Source organism: Cebus imitator, unplaced genomic scaffold (assembly GCF_001604975.1).
Source record: "Cebus imitator isolate Cc_AM_T3 unplaced genomic scaffold, Cebus_imitator-1.0 Scaffold319, whole genome shotgun sequence".
Taxonomy (NCBI): Eukaryota; Metazoa; Chordata; class Mammalia; order Primates; family Cebidae; genus Cebus; species Cebus imitator.
Window position 1 is genome coordinate 82,020 of NW_016107634.1, and position 13,293 is coordinate 95,312.

A 13,293-nucleotide genomic window follows, 5' to 3' on the forward strand; every position below is an offset into this window, starting at 1 on the left:
AGCTTACTGCAACCTCCACCTCCTGGGTTCAAGCAATTCTCCAGCCTCAGCCTCCTGAGTAGCTGGGATTACAGGCAACCACCACCATGAACGGCTAATTTTTGTACTTTTAGTAGAGATGGGGTTTCACCATGTTGGCAAGGCTTGTGTCTTGAAATCCTGTCCTCAAGTGATTCACCCACCTCAGCCTCCCAAAGTGCTGGGATTACAGGTGTGAGCCACCGTGCCTGGCCAGTTCTAAATTTTCACTGTTCGTAAAGTTCCAGAAGAACTGATTAAATTCAAAATTATGCTTTGACGAGCCCCTCTTTTGAAGTGCCCATGTGCCCTGTGTGCAGTAGAGCTGTCTGGTGCTCATGGAAGCGGCATCGCTCAAACCTAAAAGGAAGCTTCCATGTCACCTTCCATGCCAGTGTCATGATTTGTCCAGCACAGTGGAAGGCACATATTAGATGCTCAGTAAATATTAACTTGATGAGGTTGAGCAACAGAATGATAGCTAAGGTCAGACGGTGTACATGTTTGAGTTCCAACTTCGATGCTTTATCATGGGTGCTCTCAGGAAAGAAAAGGAGTTGTTCCCCTCTTTCCCAATGGAAATAATGATCTCCACCTCTCTGGATTATAGAAAAGGTGGTTGTAAAGCCCTGGGTGTGAGGAGATGCTGTCAGTGACGGTTGAACTGGAAGAAAAGAATAAGACAGGATGCAGGTGGTGGCATAAGAAATCCTCCAATCCCATGCTGCCGTGGTCACTGGACAGTTTTCAGGCTCTCAGCTCATTACTGTCCTTTTCAACAACTACCTAACAAGAACTCTGTGCTTAAATGGATCACCAGCCTTTGACCCTTAATTCTTTTTTTTTTTTTTTTTTTATACCATCCTGTAGTTTTAAATTAGAATTAGGCCAGGCACGGTGGCTCATGCCTGTAATCCCAGCACTTTGGGAGGCTGAGGTGGGTTAATCACTTGAAGCCAGGATTTTGGGACCAGCCTGGCCCACATGGTGAAACCCCATGTCTACTAAAATTATGAAAGTTAGCTGGGCATAGTGGTGCATGCCTGTAATTCCAGCTACTCAGGGCGCTGAGGCTGAGAATCACTTGAACCTGGGAGACAGAGGTTGCAGTGAGCCGAGATCACGCCACTGCACTCCAGCCTGGGAGACAGAGCGAGGTTCTGTCTCAAAAAAACACAAATAAATAAATAAATAATTTTAAAGTAAAAAATTAGAATTACCTAAAAGACATTGTACCTTTCAAGTGTATGACAGCGTAACAATGTTTAACAGTTGTTTTATTAAGTGAACGCTTGAAAGTATTCAACATTAATTACAATTTACTTCACAGTAATGTTTGCAAATACATTATTATCAATTCTTAAATATTTCAAATCAAGCAACTTGAAGTTCAGAAGGCTTGCTCTCAAATAACTCTTCTATGGTGACACAAAGACTGAAAGAAGGCTTTGACTTGGGTTGCAGTCTCTAACCCACAATGACTGTTTCATCTCTGGTGAACTCATATGAGGGAGGTTCAAGGTCAAGAGGGGCAGGCCCCTTCCAGATCCTGCCAGATGCATCTGTGTGACCCACAGCAAGGGCAGTAATCACCAGCAAAATCTTCATTTGCTGTGGGTGCATAAGAGGATGAAAGCAAAGGCCGAGTAAAGAAACCCAAATGGGTTATCCTGATAAGCATTGCACTCATCCTTTACTTCTTTTTAAAATTAATTTAGTTTTTTATTTTCTGAGACGGAGTCTTGCGGTGTCTCCCAGGCTGGAGTGCAATGGCGCAACCTTGGCTCACTGCAACCTCCGCCTCCTGGGTTCCAGTGATTCTCCTGCCTCAGCCTCCTGCGTAGGTGGGATTATGAGCGCATGCCACCATGTCCAGCTAATTTTTGTATTTTTAGTAGAGATGGTGTTTCGCCCTCTTAGCTAGGCTGGTCTCGAACTCCTGACCTCAAGTGATCCACCCACCTCGGCCTCCTAAAGTGCTGGGATTACAGGTGTGAGCCACGGCGCCTGGCCCTGAAATCATGCTGTGGGCCCTCAACTGGAACTCTTCAACTGCAGCTTCTCGGACAATTTCCTTTTCGGTTTTATGGCATACACACAGGGGTTTGCCTCTCCATTTGAAAACCATGTTCTTGTCTTCTGGAATATCAGATAACTTGATTTTAATTTTTGACATGGCCAACTCATCAGCAGAAGCATCGACGCTGGAAACAAGCTGGGAGATGACATTCTTGGCAGCATATGTGACACCCACAGCAGCTGCTGCAATTACCAAACAGGAGAACCCTTTCCTAGCCTCGCCACCCTCTTTTGAAGACTTTGTCCCATCAAAAATCTCAGTGTAACGGTAATCAGGGAAGTCAGGAACGTTGATGTCTGTATGGGAGTAATGAACAGAAGCAGGGACATTGAGGCCCACAGAGTTGACCCAAGACCGGCTCACACCTGGCCCTCAGTGACTCCTGGCATAGCAAAGGCAGCTGCATGTACAGCACAGACAGCTCCAGGGTGGTGGGCACCATGGCCTATACCAGGGGCTACAGCATGCCTGCCACCCTGCAGGATGTGGCTGACAGGATGGGCATGAACCTGCCCCCTAATTCTAAACAATGGCTGTGAGCAAATGTTTACAAGAGCAAAGCTTCCCTCTGCCCCTTACCTATACCTACTCTTTCAGAAATTCCTCCAGCTGTCCTGAGAACAACATAGTAATCTTCTCCAAGGTTCAGCAGCCTCTTTCAGTCTTAACGAGAAATGTAATTTCCCCTTTAAAAGGGGATCAGGTGCAGGCTGTTGAGAAGAGGGTGTGCCCTAGTTGTCATTCACTAGCCCAGAATGCAAAGTTGGCCCTTAAAGAATCCGGATCTGAGACCTGACCTGAAAGGAGAGGATAAGAGCAGGGGGCCGGGTGTCTTGGGATCGCAAGTCTGGACACCCCCAGAAGCCATCGGTGCTCCAGCTTCCACCTAAGACTTGCCCATGGTGAGGGGAGCAAAAGAGCCTGCAATTGGAAGGCCGTCCAAGGAGCATACAGAGGTGAGAAACTTGTGGGCAATGTAGATCTGGGCTGACTTTTCCTGCTGCTGTAGAGGGCGGGGGTGGGAGCTGACAGTTTGTGGCTGAAGGCAAATAGAGCATGAAAATTTCATTTGATATTGCAAAACAAATTACCTCACACACCACACACAAAATTCAGTTTAAAAAAGATCTGTGGCCCAATTATTTGAGCTTTAAAAAAATCAGTATAACAAAATACAATAGAATAAAATGTCAACCTGTCCTTCAGAATTTGTTTTAATGAAGCTTGAACTCCATCTGAGCCTTGAGCTTCAGGGTCAATTCCCAATTTATCAGTTTCTTGCCAGGTTTTGTGAAGGTAGGTCATGGATTACTTTCCCCTTGTAGCTTTTTAGGAAATGATGGTGAGGGATGCATTCTTTTCCATCTTATTCCCTATTTTCTTGAGTTGGTCTAACTGATCATCCATCTGCCATCCATCTGTCCATCTGTCTGCTCGTCCATCCATCCATCCATCCATCCATCCTCTTACTGGGTTAGAAGGGATTTAGAATGACATAGGGAACCAAAGAACAGAGGATGTCAATTCAGCCTTTCCAGTGTTTCATTTCTGAGTTAAAATCTGAAGCTTGGCTGGGCGCGGTGGCTCACACCTGTAATCCCAGCACTTTAGGAGGCCGAGGCAGGCAGATCACTTGAGGTCAGGAGTTTGAGACCAGCCTGACCAACATGGAAAAACCTCATCTCTACTAAAAATACAAAATTAGCTGGGCGTGGTGGCGCACGCCTGTGATCCCAGCTACTCGGGAGGCTGAGGCAGGAGAATTGCTTGAATCTGGGAGGCGGAGGTTGTGGTGAGCCGAGATCGCGCCACTGTACTTCAGCTTGGGCAACAAGAGTGAAACTCTGTCTCCAAAAAAAAAATCGCAAGCTCTGTCTCTCAATAATGTTCCTCATCTCCATTTCTCAAACTCTTTGTTCTCTTCTTTCTTTATGAAGCTTTTGGCTGAAACTCTAGAAACTACTAAGAAAATACAATTTGTACATATGCTAACTAACTTCGAGTTTGTGTTTGAGTGTCTTCTTAATGACTTGGAGAGTAAGCCCCTTACAAGGTACAGATGTGAATGCTACAATCCTGATAATTTCCTACCAACACCCCTGAGCCCCGCAACATGCTTTACCAAAGGAATCCTGTTGAAAATATATCCTGGCATGGCGTGGTGGCTCATGCCTATAATCCAGCACTTTGGGAGGCTGAGGTGGGCAGATCACCTGAGGTTGGGAGTTCCAGACCCACCTGACCAACATGGAGAAACCCCGTCTCTACTAAAAATACAAAATTAGCCGGGCATGGTGGCGCATGCCTGTAATCCCAGCTATTCGGGAGGCTGAGGCAGGAGAATCGCTTGAACCCGGGAGGCAGAGGTTGTGGTGAGCCAAGATCACACCAGTGCACTCCAAACCGGGCAACAAGAGCGAAACTCTGTCTCAAAAAAACAAGAACAATAAAAAAAGGAATTATATCCTATTCTAATGGGGCGGGAATGAGGACTTTCTGTGTTGCAGGTAAACTTACATGTTTGTTTCTTTCCTGCCTTGGCAAATTCCCCTGACCTTGGGAACCCACCCAGCCTTGACCATCTTCAAGGGCTATGCATTGGGAAGACTGGTGTCAATTGACAGGCACTGAACGCTGTTCCATGGCAGGGCGAGGGCCAGGCTTACTCGGAGTGAGCCGCACCTCACCCCACCCCCTGCACCAACAGTGCCTTTGGGAGAACTGAAGATTGAAATCTTCTTCCTCCAAAATATATTGATTTTGTAATGTAGAACACAGGAGAATTTGGAGTAAAAAGTATCCATTTTGTTGTGCCTCTCATAAGTAAGATCAAGTGACTACTTTGGAGATGTTTTGAGGTCTTATTTTCGTGTAGGAAATGAGCACACTGAGATCACAATTTCCCAACACTACTCAAGTTCACCCGGGAAATAAAATCAACCTAGTTTAGAAAACAAGTGACTTTTTCTCCCACTTTTGAGTAATTTTGAATTTGATCTCAGTGTGTTCTAATATTAGCAGAACATTAGCAATAAATGCCTTTGGGAGACATATATATTTGATAACTCTGTAGATACTTTATTATGTTTTTATTTTTTGAGGTGGAGTTTTGCTCTTGTTGCCCAGGCTAGAGTGCAATGGCGCGATCTCAGCTCACTGCAACCTTCATCTCCCAGGTTCAAGCGATTCTCCTGCCTCAGCCTCCTGAGTAGCTGGGACTACAGGTGCATGACACCATACCCAGCTAATTTTTGGTATTTTTAGTGGAGAAGGGGTTTCACCATGTTGGCCAGGCTGGTCTCAAACTCCTGACCTTAGGTGATCCCCCCTCCTGGGCCTCCCAAAGTGTTGGGATTACAGGTGTGAGCCACGGCACCCGGCCCGTAGATATTTTAAAACATTCCCTGAATAAATGATTTGTGATTATGGCGAAGTTGTAAAAAGTGTTTGATTGCTTTGCTCAGAGACAAGAGACAATACTACCTTAAGGACTTTTGATGCAATGGCACATTGACATATTTTATTAACATCATCTTGTTTCATTGTCATCATACACTTAAGAGAAAGTTTATCAGTTGAGAATTGCACAAAACTGCAAGTAATGGAGACCAGAAATCACAGTGGCTTAGACCTAAGAGGTGTATTTCCTTCCTTCGCTCATGGTATCTGGAGGTGAGCAGTCCAAGGCTGCGGGAGATCTCCTGGCCGTCAGTTTCCAGGCTGTTTCTGTCTTATGCTGGCCAGATTTAGTACCAAGTTTCCATCTTTCCATTTGCATCATGACCTGATATGCCAACCAGAGGGCCGCCACCCAGCCTCTAGCCTAGTGAGGGGGTGTGAGGAAGAGGCGAGGGGCAGAAGAGGGATTTTCCTGAAGCCCCGACAACCTTCCCCTGCATCTCAATGGCCACTGCCACCAGCAAAGTACAAGGGAAGCCCCGATGTCGGGTGGGCAGTAGCAATTTCTCCCACCAGCAGGTAGAATTTTTATTTCCAGATGAGGAAATGCAGACAGAGAAAATGGAGCGAGTTTCATCTCGACCTCACCATGACTACTGACTTTCTTCCTTCCTTCCCTCCTTCCCTCCCTCCCTCTCTTCCTTCTCCTTCCTCTTATTCTTCTCTTCTTCTACTTCTTTTTTTTAAAGATAGGATCTGCCTCTCTTGCCCAGGCTGGAGTGTAGTGGGTGGCATGATCATGGTTCACTGCAGCCCCCATCTGTCAGGCTCATTTGATTCTCCCACCTCAGCCTCACAAGGAGCTGTGCCACAGACATGGGCCACCACACAGGGCTAACTTTATAAAGAACTTTTCTGTAGAGACCAGGTCTCACTATATTGCCCAGACTGGCTATTAAAATCTTAATATTTTTGTCATATAATTTATGGTTTATATCTGCTACAACATTTACTGGGTACCTGTATTTTTTGGCAATTTTTGTCTTGTTCTTTTAATTTTTAAAAATTATGGTAAAATACACATAACTTCAAATTTACCATTGTAACAATTTTTTATTGTTTATTATTATTATTATTGTAGAGTTGGGGTCTCGCTCTGTTACCCAGGCTGGTCTCAAACTCCTGACCTCAAGCAGTTCTCCCACCTTGGTATCCCAAAGTGCCGAGAACATAGGCATGCACCACCACGCCCAGCCTGTTACAATTTTAAAGTGAACAATTCAGTGGCATGTAGCACATTCACAATATTGTGCGCCCATCACCACCATCAGAGAGAGCCTGTTGTGCTAGGCTACCCTGTGGACTTCTGACCAGTCAGTCGTTTGATTGTCTCCAGGTCAAGTGCCTATCCCTGACCCAATAGGTCGTGGCCAGTGATGGAGAGCAGGTGGGGGCATGTGGTACAAAAACACAGGCCTTGGCTGGGCATGCTGGCTCACATCTCTAAGTCCCAGCACTTTGGGAGACTGTGGCAGGAACTTAAACTCCTGAGCCCAGGAGTTTAAGACCAGCCTGGTCAACATGGTGAGACTTGGCTGGGTGTGACGGCTCATGCCTGTAATCTCAGCACTTTGGGAGACTGAGGTGAGCAGATCACCAGGTCAGGAGTTTAAGACCAGCCTGGCCAACATGATGAAACCTCATCTCTACTAAAAATACAAAAATTAGCCAAGTGTGGTGGTGCGTGCCTGTAGTCCCAGCTGCTCAGTAGGCTGAGGCAGGAGAATCTCCTGAACCTGAGACGCAGAGGTTGCAGTGAGCCGAGATCACATCACTGCACTCCAGCCTGAGTGACAGAGTGAGATGCTGTTGCAAAACAAATGGACGAACAAACAATAAATAAATAAAAGTGAAAATGAAATAACAAACATGAACCTGCCTTTATAGGATCAGGCTTAATTCAAGAGCAACTGTGAAGCAAATATTTTGGACTGTAACAACTTTGGCCAGGCTCTATGTGATAAATCACCTCTCTTTATTGATAAGAGAAAGGAAATATGTAGGATGTCTATGAGCCATGGAGCCACCTAAGTAGTTTAAAATGCATGCTTATACCACATTAAAATTTATTCTGGGCCTGGTGCAGTGGCTCATGCCTATAAGCACTTTGGAAGGCCGAGGTGGAAGGATCGCTTGATCTCGGGAAGTGAAGACCAGCCTGGGCAACATAGTGAACCCCTGTCTCTATTTGTTAAAAAAATTTGTAAAAGGGCTAAGTGTGGTGGCTCACACCTATAATCCCAGTACTTTGGGAGGCTGAAGTGGTGAATCACTTGAGGTTAGGAGTTCGAGACCAGCTTAGCCAATATGATGAAACCTTGTCTCTACTAAAAACATAAAAATTAGCCAGGTGTGGTGGTGCACTCCTGTAATCCCAGCTACTCAGGAGGCGGAGGCAGGAGAATCACGGGAACCTGGGAGAGGGAGGTTGTAGTGAGCCGAGATCACACCGTTGCACTCCAGCCTGGCTGACAGAGCGAGACTCTGTCTCAAAAATAAAATAAAATAAAATAAAAATAAATACAAACTTGCTGTGGTCGGTAGTAAGTGGAAGATTTCCAGGTTTCTTGCTGTTCTATATAGAAAAATGAGACTTGATGGAAATTGTTTTATTGCCCCTCTAAAATGTAAGCTTTAAGATTGTTAAAATTGTAAAATATGTTTAGATTGTTATGAGACATCATAAAACATGACTGATAGAAGAGATTTAATGTTGACTGAAGACTGAACTCATTGTTAAGCATTTTACTTGTAACTGAACTTAAAATGAACTCACTGGGGTTTAAAAATATTATTTTCCCATCAAACCGAATCGTTTTATTCCCAGATACTATAAATAGCCAGATTCCGTTTGGTTTTTAAGTCTGCTGCTGTGACTTGCATTACTATTTTATTTTTCTGTTTTTAAGAAAGGAATAAACATATAATTGACATAATCCACATATATCAAAGTCACCATTTTCAAGGGTACAATTCAGGTTGGGTGCAGTGGCTCATGTCTGGAAGACCAGCACTTTGGGAGGCCAAGACAGGCAGATTTTTTGAGGTTAGCAGTTCGAGGCTAGCCTGACCCACATGGTGAAACCCTGTCTCTACTAAAAATACAAAAAAATTAGTTGGGCATGGTGGTACACGTCTGTAGTCCCAGCTACTTGGGAGGCTGAGGCAGGAGAATGCTTTGAACTTGCGAGGCAGAGGTTGCAGTGAGCTGAGATTGTGCCACTGCACTCCAGCCTGGTCAACAGAGCGAGACTCTGTCCCGTTAAAAAAAAAAAAAAAAAAGAAAAAAACAGAAAAAAGAAAAGGTACAATTCAGTGATCTTTAGTATGTTCACAAGGTTGTGCAACCATCACCACTGTATAATTCCAGAACATTTCATCACCTGCCAAAGAAACCCCACACCTGTTATCAGTCACTCCCTATTCTCCTCCTCCCCCAGCACCTGGCAACGACTCCTCTATTTCTGCCTCTGCGAATTTTCATATAAATGGATATTTTATATAAATGGAATCACAAAATATATGGTCTTTGTGTCTGACTTCTTTTGCTTAGCATGCTTTTGAGATTCATTCATGTTGTAGCAGGTATCAGACCTCCATTCCTTCTTATTGCTGAATGATATTCCATTGTATGGATGGACCACATCTCATTTACCCATTCGTCAGATGATGGACATTTGGACCATTCCCACTTTTGGCTATGATAAATGACGGCTCTTTGACTATTTATGTGAGTGTTTGCAGGGACATGTGTATTAATTCCCCGGAGCTGCCATGACAAAGTACCATACACTGAGCAGCTTAAACAAGGGAAATTGATCATTTCACGATTCTGGAGGCTAGACATCTGAGACCAAGGTGTCAACAGGGTGCGTTCTTTCTGAGGCTGAGAGGGAGAATCTGACCCATGCCTCTCCCCTCGCTGCTGGTGGTTGCTGGCACCCCTTGGGGTTCCTTGGCTTGTGGATGCATCACCCCCATCTCTGCCTTCATATTCCCAGGCCATTCTCCCTGTGTGCTGTCTCTTTCCAAATTTCCCCCATTTTATGAGGCCGTTGGTTACAATGGATGAGACTCCCACTCCACTCCAGTATGACTTCATCTTTTTTTTTTTTTTTTTTTTTCTTTTAATTTTATTTTTTTTAATGCTGAATTTATTCTTGTGCCATAAGTTTTTGTTTCTTCAGTTTCTTCTGGGATATCGTTTCCTTCTGGGTACCTCCTCTTCTGGTTTAGGAACAATGCATTCCTTTTCAGTAAGGATCATCTCAGTGTGGCAGGGCGAGCGCTCATGTGTGGGTTAATCCGACCATGAGCCGTGCAGGTCCAGCGGCGCGTCTTAGGCGCTCTGTTCACGTGGATCTGCTCAATGACCGGAGAGTCTACATCTTAAGTTCTGCATTGCTCTCTGCGTTTTTAAGCATGTGCAGCAAAAATTCAGTACTCTTTCTGGAACACCGAGCTTGTGTCCAGCCCCACTGCCTGGCCCAGGCACACCTGCCAACTCCGCCATTGTAACGATGGAAGGGTACGCACTGTTTCTGTAAAGTGACATCTTTCAGATACTTCGTGGCTTTTCGTATCTGCATACCCTTGATGGCCTGGGAAGTGTCATGAGTGTTCTTAAAGTGAACACCGTGATTTAAATCTCTTGATTTGCATGATTTTATGGGGTTCTCCGGGTCAACTGAATAGTGAACCATTTTCACAGATTATCTGGGGCTGCTTACAGAAAGAAGATCTGACTTCAGCTTAACAAATTACATTGGCAATGATCCTAATTCCAAATCAAGTCACATTCCGAGGTCCTAGGGGTTAGGTCTTCTACACCCTTGCCCATTTTGAAGGGTGCAAAATTCAACTCATTAGATTATGTTCTCAATTCTCCTGAGGTTTTATTTAGGAGAGGCTCAGGACATACGGTAACTCTATGTTTACCTTTTGAAGAACTGACAAACTGTTTTCTACAGAGGCTGCATGATTTTAAATTCCCACAAGCAACACACAGGGTTCTGATGTCCCCACATCTTCACTAACACTTGCTACTGCCTTTAAAAAAAAAATTCTAAAGTATGAGAATCATACTGCCTACCTTTTTAATTTTAGGGATCCAGCCAGACGTAGAGGCTTATGCCTGTAATCCCAGCACTTTAGGAGGCCAATGCAGGTGGATTGCCTGAGGTCAGGCATTCAAAACCAGCCTGACCAACATAGTGAAACCCCCATCTCTAATAAAAGTATACAATTAGCTGGGCATGGTGGTGGGCGCCTGTAATCCCAGCTACTCAGGAGGCTGAGGCAGGAGAATTGTTTGAGACCCGGAGGCAGAGGTTGCAGTGAACTGAGATTGTGCCAGATCTCAGGGACAGAGTGACACCCTGTCTCAAAAACAAACAAACTTTTAAGTGCTGTTAAAAAGTTTTTAAAAAGGAAAGAAGGCTGGGCACAGTGGCTCACACCTGTAATCCCAGCACTTTGGGAGGCCGAGGTGGATGGATCACCTGAGGTCATGAGTTGGAGACCAGCCAATACGTCCCTATTTCCCCTTCCCCTCAGCACCTCAGAATGGCATTCACCATTCCAATCTCTGCTTCTGTGACTTTGGCTAGTTTAGATTCATCATGTAAATGATAGTATTCATTCCTCCGTGCCTGGCTCTTTAACTTTATCACATCCTCCAGGTTCATCTACCGTGTTGCAGATGGCAGGAACTCCCTGTTTTTGTTTGTTTGTTTGTTTTGAGACGGAGTCTCGCTCAGTCGCTCCGGCTGGAGTGCAGTGTCACGATCTCAGTTCACTGCAACCTCTGCCTTCCAGGTTCAAGTGATTCTCCTGCCTCAGCCTCCCAAGTAGCTGGGACTATAGGTGCCCACCACCATGCCCAGCTAATTTTTGTATTTTTGGCAAAGTCAGAGTTTCACCATACTGGCCAGGCTGGTCTCAAACTCTTGACCTTGTGATCTGGCCGCCTCAGCCTCCTAAAGTGCTGGGATTACAGGCGTGAGCCACTGCATCTGGCCAGGAACTCCCTCTTTTTTACAGCTGAATAATATTCCATTGTGGACAGGCGTGGTGACTCATGCCTGTAATCCCAACACTTTGGGAGGCTGAGGTGGGTGGATCACCTGAGGTCAGGAGTTTGAGACCAGCCTGACCAACATGGAGGAACCCCATCTGGGCAGGGAGGCACACACCTGTAATCCCAGCTACTTGGGAGGCTGAGGCTGGAGAATCATTTAAACCCAGGAGGCAGAGGTTGCGGTGAGCCGAGATCGCACCACTGCACTCCAGCCTGGGCAACAAGAGCGAAACTCTGTCTCAAAAAATGTCATTGTATGCAGGTACCCAATTTCCTTTTCCCACACATCTGTTAACGGACATTTGGGTTGCTTTAAAGTTTGGGTATTGTGAATAACGCTACAGTGAACGTGAGTGCAGATATTTCTTCCAGATAGCGGATTTCAACTCCATTTGGATATATCCAGAAGTGGGGCTGTTGGATCATATTGGTGGTTCCATTTTAATTTTTTGAGGATAGTTCCATGCTGTTTTCCATGGTGGCTGCACCAATTTACATTCCCACCAACAGTGCACAAGGGTTCCTTTTTGTCCACATTCCCACGACGCTTGTTATCTCTCTTGGTCTTTTGATAATCAGCATCCTAACAAGTACAAGGTAATGTCTAACTGTGGTGTTCATCGGCATTGTTCTGAGGATTAGTGATATCCCGCACCTTTTCCCTGGCCACTTGTACTGGCTATTGGCCATTTGGATGTCGTCACTTGAAAACTGTCTACTCAGGTCCTTTGCCCATCATTTGAGCTTTTTGGGTTTTTGCTCAAGTTGCAGGAGTTTTTTTTTTTTTTTTGGAGATGGAGCCTTGCTTTGTTGCCCAGGCTGCAGTGCAGTGACACAATTCTCCCATCTCAGCCTTTGAGTAGCAGGGATTACAGGCACCCACCATCATGTCCTGCTAGTTTTTGTATTTTTAGTAGAGGTGGGGTTTCATCATGTTGGCCAGGCTGGTCTTGAACTCCTGACCTCAGGTGATCTGCCCTCCTCAGCTTCCCAATGTGCTGGGATTACAGGTGTGAGCCACCTCGTCCAGCTAGGAGTTTGTTTGCCACCCCTCTCTCCCCACCCCTGCTGAGACAGAGTCCTACTCTGTCACCTAGGCTGAAGTGCAGTGGCATGATCTTGGCTCACTGCAACCTTCACCTCCTGGGTTCAAGTGATTCTCCTGCCTCAGCCTCCCACATAGTTGGGATTACGGGCATGCGCCACGACACGCGGCTAAATTTGTATTTTTAGTAGAGATGGGGTTCCACCGTGTTGGCCAGGATGGTCTGGAACTCCTGCCCTTGTGATCTGCCAGCCTTGGCCTTCCAAAGTGCTGGGATTACAGACATGAGCCACTGCACCCAGCCACACACTGTTGTTTTATTTTAAAATTTTTAATCGTTGATTTGTTTGAATGAACATCCATACACTCCACTTTTGGTTTGCTGCGTCTCTTTGATTTTAGTCCACACGTTCCCCTTTCCTCTTTTTTCCTTGCCATGTATGTAATGAAGAAACCAGGTCATTTATCTTACACAGCTTCCCACGTTCTGCATTTTCCTTGTTGCATCCACATGGTGTTATTCAACATGCTTTTTCATTTCCCATGTAAAGTGCTAGCTAGAGCTAGATTCTTGATTTGATTCAGGTTCAATTCCTTTTTTTTTTTTTTTTT

At 45.2% G+C, this 13,293-nt stretch overlaps 1 protein-coding gene and 1 pseudogene across 4 annotated transcripts in view; one reads left to right on the forward strand and one right to left on the reverse strand.

Annotated features, from left to right (window-relative positions):
* The first annotated feature begins 2,875 nt into the window (after positions 1–2,875).
* The window catches only part of SVOPL (SVOP like), a 109,608-nt gene continuing 99,190 nt past the window's right edge, over positions 2,876–13,293 (forward strand). For 2 of the 4 annotated variants that reach the window (XM_017504288.2, XM_017504286.2), the window contains exon 1: positions 2,908–3,054. The gene's annotated coding sequence lies outside the window, so the exon portion shown is untranslated. Of the gene's footprint in view, positions 3,055–13,293 lie in introns of all 4 variants that reach the window. The other 2 variants (XM_017504284.2, XM_017504287.2) reach the window with 2 other exon arrangements.
* Positions 9,712–10,626, reverse strand: LOC108286444 (annotated as a pseudogene).